The sequence below is a fragment of the Callithrix jacchus genome, chromosome 8, assembly GCF_049354715.1.
Source record: "Callithrix jacchus isolate 240 chromosome 8, calJac240_pri, whole genome shotgun sequence".
Taxonomy (NCBI): domain Eukaryota; kingdom Metazoa; phylum Chordata; class Mammalia; order Primates; family Cebidae; genus Callithrix; species Callithrix jacchus.
Window position 1 is genome coordinate 124161726 of NC_133509.1, and position 24748 is coordinate 124186473.

The 24748-nt window shown below is 46.3% G+C and overlaps 1 protein-coding gene and 1 pseudogene across 4 annotated transcripts in view; both read right to left on the reverse strand.

Moving 5' to 3' along the window:
* FOXN3 (forkhead box N3) overlaps positions 1-24748 on the reverse strand; it is a 269460-nt gene that overhangs the window by 132895 nt on the left and 111817 nt on the right. The gene's annotated exons all lie outside the window — the stretch shown is intronic.
* The window catches only part of LOC128928853 (adenylyl cyclase-associated protein 2 pseudogene), a 67375-nt pseudogene continuing 42627 nt past the window's right edge, over positions 1-24748 (reverse strand). Inside the window, exon 1 of the transcript XR_008474539.2 lies at positions 1-24748. This exon is cut by the window's right edge and continues 42627 nt beyond it. The product of XR_008474539.2 is annotated as an adenylyl cyclase-associated protein 2 pseudogene (transcript).

Consider the following 24748-nt stretch of genomic DNA (forward strand, 5'->3'; position numbering starts at 1 on the left):
ACAGAGTCTTGCTTGGTAGCCCAGGCTGGAGTGCAGTGGCATGATCTCAGCTCACTGCAACCTCTACCTCCCAGGTTCGAGTGATTCTCCTGCCTCAACCACCCAGGTAGCTGATTACGGGCACCTGACAGCAAGCTGGGCTAATTTTTGTATTTTTAGTAGAGATCGGGTTTCACTAACTGATTTCAGTGGCCAGGCTGGTCTCAAACTCCTGACCTCAAGTGATCCACTCGCCTCAGCCTCCCAAAGTGCTGGGATTATAGGGGTGAGCCACCATGCCTGATCCACCCATTCTCTTTATTATTTTTTAAAATTGAGACGGGGTCTTGCTCTGTTGCTGAGGCTGGTCTCAAAATCCTAGCCTCCCAGTAAGCCTCTCGCCTCAGCCTCCCAAAGCCCTGATAATATGAGGTACTGCGCCTGACCACCTTCCCCGTTCTATAGGGAGACAGTCAGAGGTCCTGAGAGGCAAAAGGACTGGCCCAAGACACTGCATGACTAGTTAGTGATCAACCCAAGACAAGACCAGGGCTTGCCCACTGTACCATAGAGACATACACATCGACAGCTCCGATTTAGTTTCTAACCTTCCAGCTTTCCTCTTCTGCTCTTCCAGCACTAAACTCTTAGTCATCCTTCCCCATGGAAGAAGGCTGTGAATGGTATTTTGCTAGACTCTCTCCAAGGCAAAGTCCCAGGCTAGAAAAAGCAATCAGACTAACCAGATGTGAAAGACACGCGGGCTCATATGAGCAGAAACAAGAGAACGCCGATGCCACAAATGTCTCATTTCAATAATATGCTAACAAAAATCCCATGACCTTCAGCAGTATAAGCCACACCAACTTTGTAACAAAGAAAGCAGTCCGACAGGTTAAGGGGACCTTGCTGGCCAGCAAGACACAGCGCGACCTGGCATTTGAGAACATCGATTCAGCTGATTGTTCCTCTGCTGGGCTTGCAATTCCTAAGAGGTGAGCGATACCGTCCTGAACAGCACACCCGGTGGCTACCAGAGATCCAGCCCTCAGTCATTCCCCGGACACCACACTCTGGGCCGCACTACCTCCAGCTCCCAAGGGGATCCCTTGAGTCAACAAGGTCCGACAGCCTGAGGGTGACTCTCAGGAAGATGACGTGATCCATCATGTGTTTTTTCTGCACTCAGGAGCCTTAACCATTGTGAGAAACAGCTGCATTATAAACCAAGACCCACACCTGTATTCACCAGCTAAACTTTCTGTGGGTCTCCATGAGAAATAAATTAAAAGGACTTTTTTCTAAGATCTCACCTGCCAAATGTGAACTAGGATCTCTAAAAGAGAGAAAACGGACGGGCACAGTGGCTAACGCCTGTAATCCCAGTACTTTGGGAGGCCAGAGTGGGCGGATCACGAGATCAGAAGTGCAAGACCAGCCTGACCAATACAGTGAAACCCAGTCTCTACTAAAAATACAAAAATTTGCCAGGTATGGTGACACAGACCTGTAATCCCAGCTACTCAGGAGGCTGAAGCAGGAGAATCATTTGAACCCAGGAGGTGCAGGTTGCATGAGCCAAGATTGTGTCACTGCACTCTAGCCTGGGTGATAGAGTGAGCTCCGTCTCAAAAAAAGAAAGAAAAGGATGCTATAACACGGATGAACCTTGAAAGCATGCTAAGTGAAATAAGCCGGAATAAAGAAAACAAATACCGTCTGATTCCGCATAGAAGAGGTAGTAGTCAAACTCACAGAGACAGAAAATGGAACAGTGGTTGCCAGAGGCTAGTGGGAAGGAGGAGTAGGGAATTCAATGGGTACAGAGGTTCAGTTTCACAAGACATGAAGAGTCCTGGAGGTTGGTCGTACAACAATGTGAATGCACTTAACTACAGAACTGCATACTTAAAAAACAGTTAATACGGTAAATGATATGGTAGATGTATTTTACCACAATTTTTTTTTATTTGCAACGGGGTCTTGCTCTGTCACACTGGCTGGAGTGCCACTCTTGGTTCACTGCAGTCTCTCTCCACCTCCTGGACTCAAGCAATCCTCTTGCCTCCGTCCCTGGAGTGGCTGGGGCTACAGATGCGTACCACCATGCCCAGCCAAGTTTGTTTTTCTGTTTCTTTCTGGAGGACAGGGTCTCACTATGTTGCCCAGGCTGGGCTCAAATGATCTGCCCACTTCAACCTAAAAAAATTTTGTTAATGTATTAAAAAGAGAAGGTAGGGAAGGAAGGAGGGAGATAGGAGGAGGAAGAAAGCAGAGATAAAGATCATAAGAAGAACTCTGAAGAAGTGAATGAAAGCCTAGTGTTTTCGGTGAGAAGAAAGGAACAATATCTGAATGTCCCCCACGGTGAGCTCTCTGCCACAACAGTCCACAGCACACAGAAAAGCAGAAAGCCCAAATCGAAGGGGAGGCGGTAGGGGGAGAAAATGGGTTTGGCAAGACCAGCCCATCCTGATTTAGCACTCATGAAGGCCAGAGCTTACCCACTACTCTTAAGCAACTGAGCAGAGTCCCTTCATAATCTTAGTGCTGGGGATGGAATGTGATGACAATCCCTTTGGATGGGTGACATCTACCACCAGACTGTGTTTCCCCAGGAATGTAACAGTCCAAGCAGTTGTAACAAAGGGAGAAATGTCCCTGAAATTCAATTGTTTTGCCTTATAAATGGGGATTAATCACCAGGAAATAATAGAAAAGCAAATGTGACCTATGCCACACGGTCACAGGTGCTCTTTGGGTGAAGGATGTCAGTCGTTGGCATTTGCAATGCAGCAACCAGAGCAGGCTGGACAGAGACACATGTGGGAAGCTTCACAAAATACCACTCACTGAGAAGCATCACGAGGAGCACAGATGAAAGTTCAGATTCTCAGGGACACTTTTCTAACCTTCCAAATAATAAGCTTGAGTGTCCTGGCAATTTAAAGGGATCTCTGTGGCCACAGAGTCTAATCCAGGATGGAGTGGAGAGAGCATGGGATTTGGACTCAGGAAATCTGTTTAAACACAGACAGAAAGTCTTTTAACTTGTTAAAGTCTCAATTCCAGGCCTGCAAGCCGGGGGCAAATGATAATATCTAGTGTGTGAGAATAAAATGAGATGAATGGGCAGGAAAAAATGCTTTCTAACCTGCAAAAATCCCAGAGGTGGTTTTTTTTCCCTCTTTTAGATAGAGTCTTTCTCTATCGATCAGGCTAGAGTACAGCGGTGTGATCTGGGCTCACGCAATTCTCCTGCCTTAGCCTCCACAGTAGCTGGGATTACAGGCACGCGCCACCATGCCAGGATAATTTCTTTGTTTTTAGGAGAAACAGGGTTTCGCCATGTTGGCCAGGCTGGTCTCAAACTCCTGACCTCAAGTGATCCACCGTGCCCAGCCCAGTGGTAGTCTTGATTGTAAGAAAACTGCAGTTCAGAGTTGACTGACACGCTCAAAGCCATACAGCAACACTGTGGCAGTTGTCAGGGGGGCACCAGCACTTCCCAACTGGGTTCTCTTCTCCATTCCTGAGACGGATAAGGTAACTGCACTTTTCTCTTCCTCTTTCCTTTAAGGATTCTTTGAGATGTTCTAATTGCAAATGTTTCTCAGTCCAAAGTAGCCACAGTTACTAAATAGCCGAGAGGCAGCTTCAGTGATGTCACTTACTCTAAAGAATGCTCAAAAAAAAAAGTAACTCTGGTGGCTCACACCTGTAATCTCGGCACTGAGGGAGGTCCAGGCAGGAGGATCACTTGACCTCAGGAGTTTGAGACCAGACTGGGAGACATTAAAAATAAAACTTTTTTTATTCTACAAAAAAAAGTACACAAAATTAGCCCAGTATGGTGGCATGTGCCTGTGGTCTTGGGTACTCAGGAGGCTGAGGTGGGAGGATTGCTTGAGCCCAGGAGTTCCAAAGCTCCCGAGAGCCTTGACTGCACCACTGCACTCTAGCCTGGGAAACAGAGCAAGACCCTGTCTCAAAAAAAAACAAAAAAAAAGGTAGCTCCATGCAGAATCCTGCAAAGATCCAAATGGGCACGAAATCAGGAGACAGAAAGAGACCATGCAGAAATCTACCAGCAGTGGCCAATTCAGAGGCTGACAATTACTGAGAGGGCGTGACTGAAGTGATCACACAAACACAAGCTAGGCCCACAAACACTAGAACTGAGAGTGTGGCAAGATTACTCTGAGCGAGAGCAATACACCAATCATGGAAAGAAATGGAATTGCTCTGTGAACTTGGCCAAATGTTGAAACTGGAGACTAAACTGATTTCAAAGATTTAAGCCTGCACGTAGTTCCTGTGTGCCATTACCACCAGGACCCGTGAGAATCTGGCAGGTGGCAGCTGCTCCGGAACCAGATACACTGTGCTATTTTATTTTCCTTTTAAACAATTAGAATTCTATTTTATTTCAGAATAAGTTTACAGTTGAAAATGATGTTTACTATCAACATTATATGAACACAACTTTTATAGCAAAACCCTGGTATGTGAGCATTAATAACCCAAATACTATACAGATATGGAAGATACTTTAAAAATGGAAATGACATACTTCAAAGGCTGTAATAGGTACAATACACCTGTTACAGGCTTTGGAGACATATATATACATGCTTGCACTGAGTCTGTAAGAACTATGCTATAATTCATTAAATGTGATCCAAGAAGTTGCAGATTTTTCAACACTACGTACTGAAAAGATACAAAGGACTATCATAGTCTCTTAACATTGAAAACACATGGGGCCAGGCATGGTGGCTCACGCCTGTAATCCCAGTTGGCGGGTGGACATGGCGAAACCCTGTCTGGACTAAAAACACAAAAATTAGTTGGGCATGGTGACATGGCCCTATAATCCCAAGTACTGGGAGGCCAAGGCACAAGAATCGCTTGAACCTGGGAGACAGAGGTTGCAGTAAGCTGAGATCATGCCACTGTTCTCCAGCCTGGGCACAGAGAGAGACGCTGTCTCCAAAAAGAAAAACCATGTACTATCAAGACTACAAAATCAGAGCAGAAAACCAAAGTAACAAATAGTTCCTTAGATTTTAGGAGAAGTAATACATCTATGGCTTTTCTCACATTTATTTTTGCAACTGGTTAGCAAGTATGGCGGGCAGAAAAGGAAAAAACAGACTATAATACAACATTAGGCCAGGCACGGTGGCTCATGCCTGTAATCCCAGCACTTTTGGAGGCTGAGGCAGGCAGATCACCTGTGGTCGGGAGTCCGAGACCAGACTGACCAACATGGGGAAAACCCATCTCTACTAAAAATACAAAATTAGCTGGGCGTGGTGGCACACACCTGTAATCCCAGCCACTTGGGAGGCTGAGGCAGGAGAATCACTGGAACCCAACCCAGGAGGCGGAGGTTGCAGTGAGCTGGGATCGTGCCACTGCACTCCAGCCTGGTGACAGAGTGAGACAGATGGGACTGGAAGGGACAGGGAGGGGAGGAGAGGCAGGAGGGAGAAAGGGGGAGGGGTAGGGGAGGAAGGAAGGAAGGAAGGAAGGAAGGAAGGAAGGAAGGAAGGAAGGAAGGAAGGAAGGAAGGAAGGAAGGAAGGAAGGGAGGAAAATAGAAAATGTAAGCCACTTGTTTCAGCTCAGTCTCTGAAATCACAGTCATTCCAGTCCTCTTGGCACCCTCCTCTTCATTTACTTCCTTCCAACATGAACATGAGTGCATGTTTCTGGAAAGGATGAGGTTTGGGAGATTCGGGACTTGGATATGGCTTCTGGGGGAGATGCAGTTTGCCCTGTGTGATCCTGCAGGCTGGGATTCTTGTAAAGACCTTCTGGTCATCTGTGACGTGCCAGAGCCCTTTCGTAATCACTTCTCCCTGGTTAAGCCTAGCAAATAAAGCTGAGCATGAAGGAGATGACTCTTCATTTGTGTCTTCATTCTCAAAAAGTGGAGGGGCCCTGGGGGGGGGGGATGTGGAGAAAGGCCAGGCCACAGGAGACAACAGAAAGCAGTGATGTGGGCGCTGCAGGACCCGTTCTGCTCCACGTGAGGCCCACGGTGTGGTGCTCCTTGATGTGTGCTTGAAACTCACTCCAAATATTCACATATGACCTCACCCAATCTACACGGCGTAAACCCCGTGTTTGTAGCCCTTGAAGACGCTGTTAGTGTAAAAGGTGGCAGCATCACGTGTCTCTTTGACGTAAGGACCAGATTTGGGGGACGCGGCTACACAGTCAAGGGCAGGGAGACTTGCTGACAGCTGAGAGATGACTAAACATGTTACTTCCTCGGTTTTCTCTCTGAAAGTTTGGGCTTTTTGAATTTTTCCCGATATGGGTTTCAAAAATGTGGTCACGTATTCTCTTGGGGTTGTTGGTAATGAGATGCCATCAGAAGGAAAGCCCCCGGCACCCTTTCTGCACGAGCCTCCAAGTCACCAGCAAGGCTCCTATTGTTCTTCAAAAACTTGGCCATCATGCTGTTCATCAGCTTATCAAAGGCTTCCACACCTCCACTGACACCTCTGACCCCACAGTCACCAGGGGGCCTGTGGGACTCTGCAGACAGCAACTCCAGGCAGCTGACAGTCCTCTCCAGTATTTCCAGCAGTCCCTGCACGTCTGCCATTCTGCTTTGCTGCCAAGGGGTCCTGTCCTCAGCAATGCAAATCCGTGGCTGGCCACTCACACCAGCTCTTCCTGCAATCCTTACTGTGTTGTTTTAAATATACTGAAGTTTCTTCACATTCCCCAAAGCATGCCATGAAGCTGCGGCTTCATTCCTTGAACGTGTTGGAGAACTGCTATTGACCTACGGCAGGATTGCTTTTTTATTTTTGAGATGGAGTTTCACTCTTGTTGTCCAGGCTGGAGTCCAATGGCACAATCTCAGCTCACAAAAACCTCCACCTCCCGGGTTCAAGCCATTCTCTTGCCTCAGCCTCCCAAGTAACCAGGATCACAGGCATGTGCTGCCACACTCAGCTAATTTTGTATTTTTAAGTAGACATGGGTATCTCCATGTTGGTCAGGCTGGTCTCAAACTCTGAACCTCAGGTGATCCATCTGCCTTGGCCTCCCACAGTGCTGGGATTACAGGCCTGAGCCACTGCTCTGCCAGGATTTCTTAACCTCAGCATTACTGACACTCTGGACGAGATAGTGCTTGTCCTGGGATGCTGTGCATGGTAAGATGCTCAGCAGTCTGCCTGGCCTGCCACTAGATACCAGTGGCACCCACCTCATCAGCTGTGACAACCGAAAATGTCTCCAGTTACTGCTGTGCCTCTACTGGGGGATAAAACTGCTCCCAAATGAGAACCCAGGTAAGCTGCCCCCAATCTCTCCACTCATCAAGTCCCAAACCTCCCTCCCCACATTTCAGCAGGACCGTCACCTCCTCTTTCCTAAAGCAAGGACATGCCCTTCCTTCTGCCTCAGTTCACTGGCTCCATTATTTCTGCCTGCGTGTTCATCTTCTTACTCGTCAAAGGAACATCTCTATTACCCTTCTTTCCCTCTGGAATCTTCTACACCTTGTCGCTACTCACTTCCCCCTTCCCAGGACTGATGATTTCTTTCTTTTCTTTTTGAGATGAAATTTCACTCGTTACCCAGGCTGGAGTGCAATGGCGTAATCTCGGCTCACTGCAACTCCTGCCTTCCAGGTTCAAGAGGTTCTCTTGTCTCAGCCCCCTGAGTAGCTGGGATTACAGGTGTGTGCCACCATGCCCAGTTAATTGTTTTATTTTTAGTAGAGATGGGGTTTCACCATGTAGGTCAGGCTGGTCGCAAACTCCTGACCTTGTGATACGTCTGCCTTGGCCTCCTGAAGTGCTCGGATTACAGGCATGAGCCACCACATCTGGCTGATTTCTTATCTTCATCATCATTGGGGTCCAAGTCCTCCTTTTGGCTCCCATTATTCTGCCCTGCACTTGCTAAGCCCAAAAGAATGGGACGGACAGCCTAGACTCCACTCCCTCATGTCACCACCACGATCCTCTTCCTGCCAGGGGTCACGGGGTCACCCAATTCCCCAGAAGCTATGGTTTGCATGTGTCCCTCCAAAATTCAGGTGTTGCTATGGTGATAGTAATGAAGAGGTAGGGCCTTTAAAAGGTGATTAGACCACGAGGTCCCCTTCCTCATGAATGGAATTAGATGCCCACATAAAGGGGCTTAAACGGGAAGTCGCCCCCTTTTCTGCCTTCTGCCACGTGAGGACATCTTGCAAGCAGCCCTCACCAGACAATGAACCTGCCGCAGCCTTGATCTTGGACCTTCCAGCCTCCATCATTGAGAGAGATACATTCTTATTATTTATAAATTACCCACTTTGTGACAGCAGCACACACAGACTAAGACAAGGGGTCACTGTCCTTGATGTCACTCAGCCTCTCTCCCGTCCCCACCATATGACCTCCCACAGGCACTCAAATAAGAGGCCTCTTTCTGGGTTACATAAACTTCCTATTGCTTTAGACAATAGTTCTTAAAACTCCTTTCCACCTTGAGCCACAAAACACCCTCCTGGCCCAGGTTCTGCCCCTCCCACTGTTCTTTCCAGATGGTCTGCTAGCTCTTTGTCCAGGCTCGGCCCCACCATCAGGGTGTTCCTGGGGTTCTAGCCCTCCCCTCTTTTCTCCTCATGCTCTTTTCCTAGGAGAGTTCCTGGAGAGGCTGGGTTTTCCTCTTCCCCACCAGCTGATTTTGTTTCCAGATGCTGGAGGGTATCTCCAGAGGGCTCTACACAGAGCAGCTTTCGGCTGCTCCTAGCCCCCACAGCTGCGCAAACCGAAAAGCAGCTTCCCCTCTGCCTCCCAGGGCACGCTCAACATGTTGCCCAGGATTCATCAGTGTCTGTATTCGTTTGCTGGGGCTACTATAACAAAGTACCACAGACTGGGGGATGTAAGCAACAGAAATTCCTCCTCTCACAGTCCTGGAGGGCAGAAGTCCGAGACCAAGGGATGAGCAGGGCTGGATCCTTCAGAGGCCTGTCGGGGAGAACCCGCTCCTGGCCTCCCTGGTGGCTGCTGGTGTTTGCTGGCGTTCTCCTGCTTATAGAAGCAACACCCTGCCTTCACCTCTACACGGCATTCTCCGTGTGTGCATCTGTCTTCAAATTCCCCCTTTTCCAAGCACATGGTCATGTTGAATCAGGGGTCCACCCCACTCCAGTGTGACCTCATCTTAACTAATGACATCTGCAAGGACCTTATTGGAAATACAGGCACACTGGAAGTAAGGGCACATTCTGAGGAACTGGGAGTTAGGGCATCAACATATGAATGGAAGGGGCACAATTCTCTCCAGACAGAGGCTGACTCCCTTTCATGTGCACAGTCTCTGGGCTATATCGAAACACCTGTGCACTATCTTTTCCTGAATCCCTAATACCTATGGCAGTGCCTGGAACCCGGCTGGCACACATGTCCGTCAAGGGAAGTAAAGTTTATCCTTTAATTCAGCATTCCTCAAAGAACAAAACAGGGCCGGGTGCAGTGGCTCACGCCTGTAATCCCAGCACTTTGCAGGGCCAAGGTAGGCAGATCACGAGGTCAGGAGAGGGAGACCATCCTGACCAACATGGTGAAACCCCATCTCTTCTAAAAATACTAGGGAAAAAAAAAAAAAAGCTGGGCATGGTGGCACATGCCTGTAGTCCCAGCTACTTGGGAGGCTGAGGCAGGAGAATTGCTTCAAACCGGGAGGTGGAGGTCGCAGTGAGCCAAGATCGTGCCACTGCACTCCAGCCTGGTGACTGAGCAAGACTCCATCTCAAAAAAAAATAATAATAAAATAAAGAAAACAATGGACTCACCCTTGGCAAACATCTAGAAACGGGTGCGGTGGCTCACACCTGTAATCCCAGCACTTTGGGAGGCCAAGGTGGGTGGATCACAAGATCAGAAGATTGAGACCATCCTGGCCAACATGGTGAAACCGTCTCTACTAAAATAAAAAAAATTAGCTGGGTGTGTGGTAGCACGTGCCTGGGCATGGTAGTCCCAGCTACTTGGGAGGCTGAGACGGGAGAATCGCTTGAACCCAGGAGGCAGAGGTTGCAGTGAGCTGAGATACGCCATTGCACTCCAGCCTGGGCAACAGAGTGAGCTTCTGTCTCAAAAAAGAAAATAAAAAAATCTGGAGACTCTGACACCTTCCTCAGCCAGCCCCTGCCTCCAATCCACGTCTATGCAGTCTATCCAGGCCCATGCATTCTTCCTGAGGGCTCCTGCACTTTCCCTTCCTGTTTCTACTCCTGGGCTGCCCGGGGTCAGCTCAAGTTAAGATGTCCCCTCCTGCATGCTAATAGGCCTCTCTGCCCACAGCAGGCAGCCCTGCCTGACCCCTCAACAGCCTTCTCAAAGCACAGCATCTTCAGGCGCCGTCCCCTGGGTTTGCCAACTTAGAGAGGTGCCCAGGGTGCTATCTGGGGTGGGGGACTGGTATTACCGGAGCTGCCCAATGTCAACAATGCACCTCATTTTTCATGTGTCTCATACACCAAGTCTCCACATACGTCTTCATCCGATGAGTTTGGTGGCTACAGAAGTGTGAATGTGTCAGAGGCGTCTGAAGCAGAGTAACTCCATCTTGAATAAGAGCTGGGTAAAATGAGGCTGAGAACTACTGGGCTGCATTCTCAGATGGTTAAGGCGTTCTAAGTCACAGGATGAGATGGAAGGTCGGCCTAAGATGCAGGTCACAAAGACCTTGCTGATAAAACAGGCTGCAGTAAAGAAGCCGACAAAACCCACTGAAGCCAAGATGGCCACGAGTGACCTCTGGTCGTCCTCACTGCTACACTCCACCAACGCCACTGACTGTTTACAAATGCCATGGCAACATTAGGAAGTTACCCTATATGGTCTAGAAAGGTGAGGCATGAATAATCCACCTCTTACTTAGCATATAATCAAGAAACAACCATAAAAATGGGCAACCAGCAGCCCTCAGGACTGCTCTATATATGGAGTAGCCTTTTGGTTTCTTTACTTTCTAACTCAAGTTGCTTTCACTTTACTGTGAAATCACCCTGAATTCTTTCTTGTGTGAGATCCAAGAACCCTCTCTTGGTGTCTGGATCAGGACCGCTTTCCTGTAACAAATGCTTACAGGGCAGGGTGAGAGGCAGTCAGTTCTGGTGCCTCTCAGAAGCCCTCCTGTTCCTTCCGAGCTTGTCCCTCTGCTCTTGATATCCCCGCCTGGCACAGGTCTCCAGAACACTAGCACCCTGGCGGCTTCCCGGGCCCATCCAAGCCCAATCTCTCCCTCCGCTGCCAAAAACACCCTACACCTATTTTTCTCTTCACCTGTTACAGCCTACCCATCCTTTAAAGTTCAACTTGAATCCCAGGCACCCAGGACACCTTACCTGGTCACTCTCACCCTGAGACCTCTCCCTCCTCTGAATCCTTCTGGCAGATACCTTCTGTGTAGCTCATCTGGGAATTAACTGCACTCTGCAGTGTCTTCCCATAACGCCTTATACCTTTAACTCGCTGCCCACAGGGGTGTGTGTTTCACCTTACTGTGGCAGATGTCATGTGGGCAGAGGCTAACGGTGACTCCTCTCTTAGAACTTAGCCAGGTTCACAGCACACGGAAGATGGTTGTCATTATCCTACTAAGTGATTCTGAAAAACAGCGGGAATGCTACCTGCACCTCCCACACAGAAATATCTCAAACACTAAGGAATTTTTTTTCTCTTTTTTTGAGACAAGGTCTCAATCTGTCACCCAGGCTGGAGTGCAGTGACACAATCACAGCTCAATGCAGCCTCAACCTCCCAGGCTCTAGCAATCCTCCTACCTCAGCCTCCTGAGTAGCTGGGACTACAGGTGCATGCCACCATGCCTGGCTAATTTTTGCATTTTTTTGTAGACACGGGGTCTTGCTATGTTGCCCAGGCTGGTCTTGAACTCCTAGGCTCAAGAACTCCTCCTGCCTCAGCGTCCCAAAATACTGGGATTACAGGAGTAAGCCACCATGCCCAGCCAGGACTTTTTAAAAATCTCTTATAAACATAATTAAATCTCTCACAAAGAAACTAGCCTATAGGAACAAACACATCTTCTATCATCATCTCAAATGAAAACTCAAAAATCTTTAAAAATGGAAAGAAAATTATAAATCTCATCATTCATAGTAATAGATACATAAGTTGGATTCCTCTTTTCTGCGATGTCTTGATTCCTTAGGAACAAACAACTAGATAAATACATGTTTTTTTTTAATAATACGGGATGCATGTTTGCGTATATATTGAAAAAATTCTGCTTAAAACCGCGGCTACAACTTTAGATGTGTACAGCTTATGATACATCCCATGAACAGATGCAAAGGTGTTTATCATTATCTTTGTGCTACACAGTTTCTAATTTTACATATGAAAACCAAGGCATCATTCACTATAAAGTACATTATTTGCATGATATATTTGCATTTGTAAAACACCCACATTTACTTTTACTGCTTAATGGGTCCTGATTTAAATGGGCCACTCTATATAAATGGAGCACACTGGTTCTCCACTCAATGGTGTTGATAAGAAAACTACTCCTTTTAGATGCAAATGAGTCTACTAATCACAATTAGAATGGTGGAGTTGAGGGAGGCAGAGCAGCTGGGCCAAGAGCTCCCAGTCTAGTAGGGCCAGTTTGGTTCTAGCTTCATCCCTGGAGCAGCAGCTTGGGACTTCCACAGAGGACCTCTGCCGAGGGGCCCCCAGGGATACACTCAACCTTTCTCAATGGAATCTCCCTCTGTTGCCTAGGCGGGAGTGCAATGGCACGATTTCAGCTCACTGTAACCTCCACCTCCTAGATTCAAGTGATTCTCTTGCCTCAGCCTCCCAGGTAGCTGGGACTACAGGTAACTGCCACCATACCCAGCTAATTTTTGTATTTTTTAGTAGAGATGGGGTTTCACCATGTTGGTCAGGCTGGTTTCGAACTCCTGACCTCAGGGTCATCCACCCGCCTTGGCCGCCCAAAGTGCTGAGATTACAGACATGAGCCACTGCGTCCGGCCCAAACTCAACATTTCTAAAGGGGCTGGAGGAGAGGAGAAACAGCTCCAGAATTTGGGCTCGCTGTGCTTGTGTGAATGAGTCTATTCCTGGCCTTCGTTATCCCAAACCTGTGCATAAGGCCAGATATTAAGCAATACAGTTCAAACATGAGTGGAGTCATAGGAGGGAGAACAGCATGGGAAAGGCAAGTAAAAAGAAAACCTAAGTAACTATATAAGACATTACCTAGACTAATGCCATGAGGCAGCACAAGAGACATCCCCTTAAAACGGTGCAGTCACTCTGAAAACCAGTATGGCAGTTCCTAACAAAATTAAACATAGGAATATCCTAAAATCTAACGGCTCCAATTCTCGATATATACCCAAAAGAACTGAAAGCAGGGACTTGAAGAGATACTTCTACACCCATGCTCATGGAAACGTTATTCACAGCTAGGTGCGCTCACACCTGTAATCTCAGCATACTGGGAAACCAAGGCAGAAGAATTGCTTGAAGCTAGGAGTTCAAGACCAGCTAGGGCTACATAGCAAGACCCTGACTCTACAAAAAAATTTTTTTAAGTCACCAGGTATGGTGGCACACACTTGTAGTCCCAACTACTTGGGAACGTGAGGCAGGAGGATGGCTTGAGCGCAGGAGTTCAAGGTTACAGTGAGCTATAGATCATGCTACTGCACTCTGGCCTGGGTGACAGAGAGAACATGTCTCTAAAAGAACAAAACAAGAAGAAGAAAAAAGAAACATTATTCACAATAGCCAAGAGGTGGAAGCAACACAACCATCCCTCAACGGATGCATGGATAGACAAAACAAGAGAATAGTTTTCAGCCTTTAAAAGGAAGGAGACGCTAACATATACTGTAACATGAACCTTGAGGGCATTATGCTAAATGCAATAAGCCAGTCACAAAAAAGACAAACCCTGTATAATTCCACTTATATAAGGTATCTAGAGTCATTAAATTCATAGAAAATAGAATGGTGGTTGCCAGGAGCTAGGTGCAGGGGAATGGGGGGAGTGGTTGTTTAATAGGTACAGGGTTTCCGTTTTGCAAGATGAAAACAACTGGAGATGATGACAGTGCTGGCTGCCCAACAACTGAATCTATTTAATGCCACTGAACCAAGTGCACTTTGGGAGGCTGAGGTGGGCGGATCATGAGGTCATGAGTTCGAGACCATCTGGCCAACATAGTGAAACCACGTCTCTACTAAAAACGCAAAAAATTAGCCGTGTGTGGTGGTGTGCACCTGTAATCCCAGCTACTTGGGAGGCTGAGGCAGGAGAATTGCTTGAACCTAGGAAACGGAGGTTGCAGTGAGCTGAGATCGCGACACTGTACTCCAGCCCGGGCGACAGTGTGAGACTCCGTCTCAAAAAAAAAAAGGTAAAATAAAATGAAAAATTAAAATGGCTGGAAGATACATTTTATTTCATGTGCATTTTACCACAATTTATTAAATAAATAACAGATAGATCACAGACAGGCCGATAAGCAGACATTTCCTAATGGCTGGCCAGACAGTACACAAGGCAGGTGACGCCTCTGCTGCTCCACTGCCAGCCTCTAGAAATAAGGGCTGGTTTGCTCAGTTCTTTTCTCTTCCTCATCCATTCACTGAATAAACATGTTTTTACATTGCTATGAGGACCTTGTGAGGAAGTAACCATCCTGTTCTCTGCGAGGCAGGGGCATGGGTGACAAAAAGCTCAAGGATTCTGGGAAGAACCCATGCAGCTCTGGACACTATGAGGCCATGCCTTTGGATGTCTTGGTTACTTCGCCAAGAATGAAACCAGAAACTAAAATCTTCTGGACAACAGCCTGCTTGGTGGGTAGAATCCACTGACAATCTCCTCTTCCATGCGGCCCATGCCAATTATTACTTGACCCTCGTCTTTATCTTCTTGGAACCCTAAAAGTGCTGCTGTGGGACTTCAATACTAACTGTCCTGCCTCCTGGGAATAACCATAGATCCTCCAAAGGTGACATCCACCTTCTGGGTGCTGCTATTATCACAGCCCAGAAAATAGCTGATAGGGTTTGGCTACATCCCCACCAAAATCTCACCTTGAACTGTAAGGGTGGGATCAGGTGGAGAGAACTGAATCATGGGGGCAGTTTCCCCCATACTATTCTTGAGGTAGTAAATAAGTCTCACAAAATCCGATGGTTTTATATATGCAAATTCCACTGCACAAGCTCTCTTGCCTGCCACCATGTAAGACATGCCTTTGTTCCTCCATTGCCTTCCGCCATGATTGTGAGCCTCCCCAGCCATGTGGAACTGGGAGTCCATTAAACTTCTTTCCTTTATAAATTACCCAGTCTTGGATGTCTTTATTAGCATCATGAGAACAGAGTAATGCAGTAGCCCTTCAGTACATTCTCTTTGGTGAACTTCTGGGGAGCTGAAACCTGGAGGCTTTGCTCCATCCCATGCCATCTCCTCATCTCAGCCTCACTGATCCCCAAATACAGAAGCTGAGTCCCTCAAGGAGTGGCTTATAGGATGCTGGCAAGCCTCAAAGATAGAGATGATAGAAGGTGACCCTGGGATACTGTCTACACCTCCCCTCTGGCCATTCTGAGCCCAGAGAGGGACCAGATGGCCAAGTTTGGACTTGAGGGACTGTGAGCCTGAGGAAGTCCAGCCTCTCGCTCCCTCCTTTGGCAACAGTTTCACAGAGGTCTTGACAATGGTACAAGGGGCTCCAGTGTAACAGGTGGAACCAGCTGAGGACTAAACACTGTTAGTATGCTTAGAGTGCTTGACCCAAAGACAGTGGTAAAACCTTGCCTAAAATCCCCTCCCATCAAGAGCAAACACGCGGTGAGTAAAAACATCATTTCACCTTGAACTGAATTGCAAGGGAGCAAGAAGGCTGGGCACACTTGCATTTCCTGTCCTAGCACAGCAGCAGCATTTTGAGGTGTTGACTCACAACCGCACACTGCCCATTATACAGTGTGAGCAACATGATTCCCTCATTATTCCACGAACTGATAGAACATTCGGCAGAAGTACCTCAGTCCTAGAGACAAAAGTCACTAGGACCTATTTATCTTTCAGGATTTTAGAGATCGAGAAATATAATTTTTTTTTTTTGAAATGGAGTCTCGCTCTGTCACCCAGGCTGGAGTGCAGTGGCATGATCCTGGTTCACTGCAACCTCTACCCTGTGCCACTGTGCCCGACCAAGAAATGTTAAGTATTTTTATCCAAGTTTTTGACAGTCTGGTTCCTGGTACTTCCTACGATGCTGAAAACCAGTCACAGACAAGAAAATAACCTATTTGTGGAAAAACTGTGATTTCCCTTCATTATTCATTTCCTCCCTTTGAGAGCTAGTCCCATCCCACAGCCCACCACAAAGATGAGAGACATTAACACTGATTTTGGAAAGCTGATGACATAGAAGGGACACCTCAATCTAAATGCTGTATCAGGAAGACCAAATCCAGGCACTCAAATGCTGAAGTTGCATGTGATAGTGCAGATGTTTATTTATTTATTCACTTACTTATTTATTTGAGACGGAGTCTAGCTCTGTTGCTCGGGCTGGAGTGCAATGGCATGATCTCAGCTTGCTGCAACCTCCGCCTCCAGGGTTCAAGCAATTCTCCTGCCTCAGTCTTCCAGGTACCTGGGATTACAGGTGCCCACCACCAGGCCTGGCTAATTTTTTGTAGTTTTTTTGTAGACCTCAAGAGTGTAGATCACTCTTGACCTCAAGTGATCTGCCTACCTTGGCCTCCCAAAGTGCTAGGATTATAGGTGTAAGCCACTGTGCCCGGCCTCAGATGTTTGTTTATTATTTATTTATTTATTTATTTATTTTAAGACAGTCTCTCTCTGTCACCAGGCTGGAGTGCAGTGGCACCATCTTGACTCACCATAACCTCCACCTGCCAGGTTCAAGCAATTCTCCTGCCTCAGCCTCCCAAATAGCTGGGATTACAGGCATCCGCCACCACACCCAATTAATTTTTGTATTTTTAGTAGAGCCAGGGTTTCACAATATTGATCAGGCTGGTCTTGAACTCCTGACCTTGCGATCTGCCCACCATAGCCTCCCAAAGTGCTGGGATTACAGGTATGAGCCACCTCGCCCTGCCAGATGTTTATTTTTTATGAAACATTTTTCCTATGATTTATTAAATCTACTTATGTTTTGCTTCAAAGTGACAAAAAGTGATTTTAAATTTCCAAAAGGTAAGACACACCTATAATACTAACATTTGGGAAGACTGAGGCAGGAAGATTCTTGAGCCCAGGAGTGTGAGACCAGCTTGGGTAACACAGGAAGATCCCATCTCTACCAAAAACAAATAAATAAATAAAAGAAAAAGAAAAAAAATAGCCAGGCGTCATAGCACGTACCTGCAGTCCCAGCTACTCAGGAAGCTGAAATGGGAAGATCACTTGAGCGCAGGAGCTTGAGGCTGCCATGAGCCAGGATCATGCCACTGCCCTCCACCCTGGATGACAGAGTGATACCCATCTTTAAAAGACAAATCTGGGCCGGGCACAGTGGTACATGTAATCTCAGCACTTTGGGAGGCCAAGGTGGGCAGATCATGAGGTCAAGAGAGACTAACCTGACCAACATGGTGAAACCCTGTCTCTACTAAAACTGCAAAACAAAATTAGCTGGGTGTGGTGGCGTGCACCTGTAGTCCCAGCAACTTGGAACGCTGAGGCGGAAGAATCACTTGAACCTGGGAGGCAGAGGTTTCAGTGAGCTGAGATCACGCTACTGCAGTCCAGCCAGGGCAACAGAGAGAGACTTCATCTGAAAAAAAAAATCTGGCTGAATGTGGTTGTTTATGCCTGTAATCCCAGCACTCTGGGAGGCTGAGGTACGTGGATCACAAGGTCAGGAGTTCAAGACCAGTCTGGCCAAAATGGTGAAACCCCATCTCTACTAAAAATACAAAAATTAGCTGGGCGCAGTGGCAGGCACCTGTAATCCCAGCTACTCAAGAGGCTGAGGCAGGAGAATCGCTTGAACCTGGATGACAGAGGTTGCAGTGAGCCGAGATCGTGCCATTGCACTCCAGCCTGGGTGACAGAGTGAGACTCCATCTCAAAAAAAAAAAAAAATTCCAAAAAGTCATCTCTTCTGTCTCCCAAGGCAACAAAGAACTGTGATGGGCATGAGCAACTGAACAATGTCTTCCTCCTTATGCTTCTCACTGAGCATAAAGGCCCCGCCCAACCTCGAATGTGCCCTATCTACTACTCCCTCCTTTCCAGATGACCTCTGGCCACCTCCCTCACCACCCATACCAAGCTTTTGCTTGCTTGTGACTCTTGCTGTTCTCAAACTGTCACATGTGTCCCTCTCTCAGTCCCTCCCCACACAGTGTAGCTCAGGAAAACTAAAAAGAAAACAGATGGGAAGGCCAAGTGCATTGGTTCTCTTCCACCATGACATAGCTGGGCCTAAGAGACTGATTCTTACACACCTAGCACCTTATACCCATCTGATTCTTCGAGAAAACTACAGGAACATCCATTCCTCTCCTTGAAGTGAAGTGAGGCAAATAATATTTCTAAACTTTAATGAAAGCATTAAACTCAGAGGGAATATAGTTTTAAAAAAGTATTGTCATTTCTTGGCCATATTTATGTAACTATGAGGGTGTGTCCACAGAGCTTTGCAAAATGTGGCACACACTGTCCTTCTCAGCGCCTTTCTTCCTGGGTATAAACGGTTAAGGAGGATTGTCAGAGAGGGTTTTGCTGTGGTTTACTTTGTTCTGTGCTTGCCTCTTCTTTGAATTCCCATGGCATGTAAGAATGACCACATAATTGCAGCTTTAAACATAACCCGAAAAACCTTAGTCTCCTGAAACCTTTGGAGGAAACTGACTCACATGCACGGACTGTGATTCTTGGTGCTGGGTCATGAGGCTCACCTGTGCAAGTCCCCTGACCACACACAGGCCACACACCGCTGCCAAGGCGTGCACCTTCCTCGTCAATCCTACCTGACCTGAAAGCTCCTGAAGGATGTGACTTATCCTACAAAGCCACTTGCAGAGCCCAGTACCAACAGGGTCTGAGACGGTATGCTACTTCTCTACCTTTCATCTGCCCTTCCCTGTCCCCCTCCAGCCTCTTCAAAGGCAATGTTCAAAGGAGTCACAGGCCACCAAGTTTCAAAACTGCTCTCCAGCTTAGCCTTTCCTGGAGGACACTTTATGTGTAGGGCATGCTTTGCTGGTACTAAACTGCTACCTGTTATATACTTCATATAAACATACGCAGGGACTTTTGCTAGCAATGACTCCACTTTAATTTGTGTATAATCCAGGTAATCATGTGCTCAAAATGACTCCTGGCCCCCTGTGACCTGTGCCACTTCCGTGGTTTTTTTGTTTTGTTTTATTTTGTTTTGTTTTAGATGAAATCTCGCTCTGTTGCCCAGGCTGGAATGCAGTGACTGGATCTCGGCTCACTACAACCTCCGCCTCCCAGGTTCAAGTGATTCTTCTGCCTCGGCCCCCTGAGTAGCTGGGACTATAGGTGCGTGCCACCATGCCCAGCTAATTTTTTATATTTTTAGTAGTGATGGGGGTTTCACCATATTGGCCAGGGTGGTTTTGAACTCCTTAATTCATGATCCACCCGCCTCGGCTTCCCAAAGTGCTGGGATTACAGGTATAAGCCAACACACCCAGCCCTCTTCCATGTTCTTTAGCACAATTGGCTTCACTTGCTCCAGCTTCTCCTGCCATCCCGTCTTGTAGTTTTTCTGCTCTGACAATACCAAGTTGCTCATGGTCCCCTGGAGACACCAGAACACCTCTGACCTCTGTCACTGCTCACTCAGTTGCTCCAGCTCGGAATGTCCCTCTCTCCCTCGTCTTTTTTGCAAACTCTTAACGCGGTCTTGAAAATACTGCTCCTCCTGTCTTCTTCCTGTCTCCCTCCATGCCCAGAGCAGATCCTATGTCTTAGGCAGTCTCCTTTCCACGCAACCTGCAGTATTGTAAGTTATTTATTTATGGAGCTGGACTGTGAGTTCTCTGAAGACACTGACTATCTGATTCAGCTGATATCCCCAGTAGCATGGAGTAGGTGTTCAACAAACAGCTGCTAAAAAAAACTAGCCCTATCAAGTATATAGGGCTGGCACTGTGATCCTCATTTTGCAGCTAAGAACACTTAATTCAGAAAGGCAAAGTCGCTTAATGAGGGGCGCATGGCTAGTAAGTGACTCATGCTCTCTTCATTGCCATGATGCTTACATAACCACCTCCCACTTCCTGCTGTCTCTTGAGTTTGGTGACCTACAGGAAAGAAAAGGAAAACTGAAGAAACAATAGAAACACTTCAAAAATTTAGTGGATGTTTCTGAGCATCTATACATCACCTTTTTTTCAGAACAGACACTTAGGACAGTCCTGTAATTCACCAACATCCGTGTATCTACTTTAACTTGGGGCCCAGGCAACCAAGCACTAAATGAACACTACCCTGTCTCTGCAAGGTGATGGGGGTCTGAACAGGGATAAGACGCCTTATAACTTTGAAGGAGAGATTTACACACCCCTGTGTCTCCCATGTAAATGGACTCAAGAGCTGCAGCAGTGCACAAATGATCCTTTCTTTCCACTATTGATAGTTGAAAGCAGCCGTTTCCAGCTTCTTGCCGGTGATCACTCTGCTAAAAATAGCTTTGATGCTGTCACATGCAAACTTGAACAGAACCTGAAAGCAGTTCCACTTTTAGTTCTGAACTGGTTCAACTTTAAAAGAGAGGCAGCTGTTAACATACTCCAGTGTGTTTACATGACGCTGAAGTAGTTCAGCTCGTAGTAAAAATACGACTGAAAAGGGACAGGCTTGGGTTTGCAGCCTCTGCTGACAACATTTCCTTATGCTGAGCTGGAGCCCAGGGAAGGGTGATGAGGTTAGCAGGGAAAATCCACAATGTCCAGTTTGAAGGGGAAAGTGACAGTGAGCAGAACTTCGATGAAGGCAGGAGAGAGACACTTGCTGAGACGTGAGATTTCTGACTATGCTGAAGGTGTGGGCAGGAGAGGTGACAAAGATCACAGAGAGGAGAACTTACACAACAAGGGGTGCTTTTTAAAAATCCTATTAAAAATATCTAAGGGCTGGTTTTGTAGAAATCAAGGAAACAAAGGATGAAATACATTGAACATCTTGGCCACTCATCTGACACCTTATGTTGGTTTGCTGGGCAAATGGATGATCTGGATGTGTTCTGAAAACTGGGCCCAAAACCAAGGATAAAGCAGAGTATGGGCTTAAAACCCAGAAAAAAATAGGCGTTCAACCCGGTTCCTCCCCGTCTGGCCCCCGTAAGACTTGGCTTTAGCACTGGTGTCTCCCAAACGTTCTGCACAGAGCTGGGAGTTAAGAGAGAAAATACACACCAAAGTGCCTGGTAGAGGGGGTGACCCTGACCCCTAATAGACAACATCCTTTAAAAACATATAACCGGAGGAGGGAAAGCTGACAGTGATCTGGGAACAAATACGGAATACACTGTAGTTACTTTAAAAAAAAAAAAAAAAAAAAAAGCACCAACCAAATAAATAGTGTTTTTTCTTCCTTCTTAATTCTATGTGGCCAAAGCATGACTCACACTGTATTTGCTTATGAAATGAGAATTCATTTTATGAAGTTGTCCTAGAAAACTTACACTGAGCCCCAGCTGATCTGGAGGGGACAAGAGGAGAGGCTGGCCTGCAGCAGGACTGATCACACAGGCTGGGTGCTGTTGTCTGTCCCCACTGAGGGCCACTGGGAGATGGGAACTGAGGTCATCGATGGTGAACTTGTGGCTCCTGCTTAAGAACCAGAAACCTCTGACTTCGGACATTTATGCTGGAGCTTCATGTACATTTCATCAACATCATTCAACAAAAATTTGAGATTCTTAAGAGCCCTTGAGAAAACGAAGCCTCTGTGACATCACTGTCCTACCCGATGACCCTCAGTAGCGTAAGCAGATGACATGTGACCCAAGTACCAAGTAAGCAGGTTCATCTAAACAAGCTATAAATTTCAGCAGCACATTGAAGTTATATGAGCATGGGAATTTATCACTTAAGTTATATGTCTGAACAACAGAATAGACTTCAGAGGCTGTATCTTTACCGATCACTTTTTGTTAACAAGACAAAAGAATTGACGGTTTCTGCCAACTATTTGTTGGCCCCAATCCCATGATTAGCTGTTACCAGGCAACCATCAAGCATGCTTCCTCCCAAATCAGGAAAAGCCACTGCTAAATCTACGCTAATTACAAAAGGGGTCAAATTTTTTTGAATTTATTTTAAATTAAAAAAAATTTTTTTTGAGACAGAATCTTGCTCTGTTGCCCAGGCTGGAGTGCAGTGACATGATCTTGGCTCACTGTAACCTCTACCTCCCGGGTTCAAGTGATTCTCCTGTCTCAGCCTCTCAAGTAGCTGGGATTACAGGCATGTACCACCATATCTGGCTAAATTTTTTTGTATTTTTAGTAGAGACAGGGTTTCACTATGTGGGCCAGGCTGGTCTTGAACTCCTGACCTTGTGATCCACCCGCCTTGGACTTCCAAAGGGCTGGGATTACAGGCATCAGCCACTGTGCCCAACCTAAGGGGACAAATATTTAAAAGCTTGATATGTATGAAGGATTTGGGAGGTGTCCTAATAAGAATGATTCTTACTAAACGAATGTAACTAAACACAATGCATATGTCTGCAGTGTATTGTTTCTGCAACTTTCCTAATTTCCCTCAAGAGGATACTAAACAAAACCAGGTGTTTATAATTTGTAGAAGCATGTCTTTTGCCTACTTCTCTAAGAGTAAGGATAAGGCCGGGCACAATGGCTCATGACTATAATCCCAGCACTTTGGGAGGCCAAGGCAGGCAGATCACAAGGTCAGGAGTTCAAGACCATCCTGGCCAATGTGGTGAAACCCCATTTCTACTAAAAATACAAAAATTTGCTGGGTGTGGTGAGGTGTGCCTATAGTCCCAGCTACTCAGGAGGCTGAGGCAGGAGAATCGCTTGAATCCAGGAGGCAGAGGTTGCAGTGAGCCTAGATCACCCCACTGCACTCCAGCCTGGAGACATAGGGAGACTCCATCTCAAAAAAAAAAAAAAAAGAAGCAGCTGAGAGACCTAAGCCTTTTAAAATACATATACATTTGCAAAGAAATGATGAGGACACCACCACCAGTTCCACAGCCCTTACAGAGATATGTGCATATAATGCTCAGCAGCTTTCCTCTCAAGTTTCTGCCTTTGTCTGCATTCTCATTCCTTCTGTTTCAAGAGTCCCTCAGAACTCCCTGTGTGGAGAGAGTTTTGCAGCTCCCGAGGCTAGCCTTCTTGCCAGCAGCACTAAACTGTTGGTGGCAAAATCTCAAACAACCGAAGTTCTAATGTCTAGAGACCCTGCTTCATCCCTGAGAGGAGCTGAAGAAACACAAAAGCTCAACACACACAGACACACACACAGAGACACACACCCACTCACACACAGACATACACACACACACACACACACACAGAGACACACACCCACTCACACACAGACATACACACACACACACACACACACACATAGACAGACACATACAGATACACACAGACATAGTCATACATATTTTGGTTCTCTTTCATATGCAAAGTGGAGTTTTCTCCCCAAAAGAAAAAATTCTAACTACAAAGACAAAGTCAAAACTAGAACAGGGTTAGCAAATGATGAACCAAACGGTACTAGCTGGAAGCTGAGTATGGCTTTTGCGTTTTGTAATGGTTGGGGGAAGAAAGCATCAAAAGAAGAATAGTATTTCCTGACAAGTGAAAATTATATGAAATTCAAACTTCAGTGCCATAAATAAAATTTTATTGGGACACAACACACTAATTTGTTTATGTATATGTCTACTTTGTGCTAAATAGTTACTATATGACCCTTTATAGAAAAAGTTTGCAGAAGCCTTAAGTGGAAGACAGACTGGTGACATTCTAGTTCTTGAAAAAGAAATTGATTTGGGATTAACTTTAAACATGACCAAAACAAAGCAAATAAGCCATTTCCCACCCAATGGCCTGAAGCCTAGGTTGCCTGAGTGTGTTTTATTCAGAGGCTGCATTACCAAAATTTCCAGAAAACAGTTCCTGTGGAATGCTAATGTAATTATTAAATTTAATAATCATAACTTGGAAGCTTTCTGATTTCACTAACCCAACCCTCTCTCCACCTCCGCACACAAACTCAAAATGTTTTTCTTAGATTGTTTCTCCTCTGTGTTATTAATGGAACAATCTGAGGCACTCATCAGACTGTCTATGTAAATCTACACCTTTTTTTAAGCTGAAATAATTCTGGTTATTAAAAACAAACACTGGTACTGTTTGTAGGTCTGAGAGGAATATGGAATCAATTATATTTTATGTGTAAATAAGGCCGCCCACCAGATAATGCTGGAGAGCCTGGAACTTTGTTAGAAAAGTGCTGATGCAGATGAAAATTTGGACATGCTCTCTCGAAAGTCAGAAACACCAAAGGTCCCTTTGCTTTTGCTACATTCTCCCTTGGGCTCTCCATTTACCAACCCACAGTATTTCTTAAAGCTCACTGGCCGCCTGCATCTCTGCTTATTCTTGGTGGACATGTGTTTTGCATCATATTACAACCCATAGTTTTTGCATAACCCTGGTGAGAGGAACCATCCTTCCC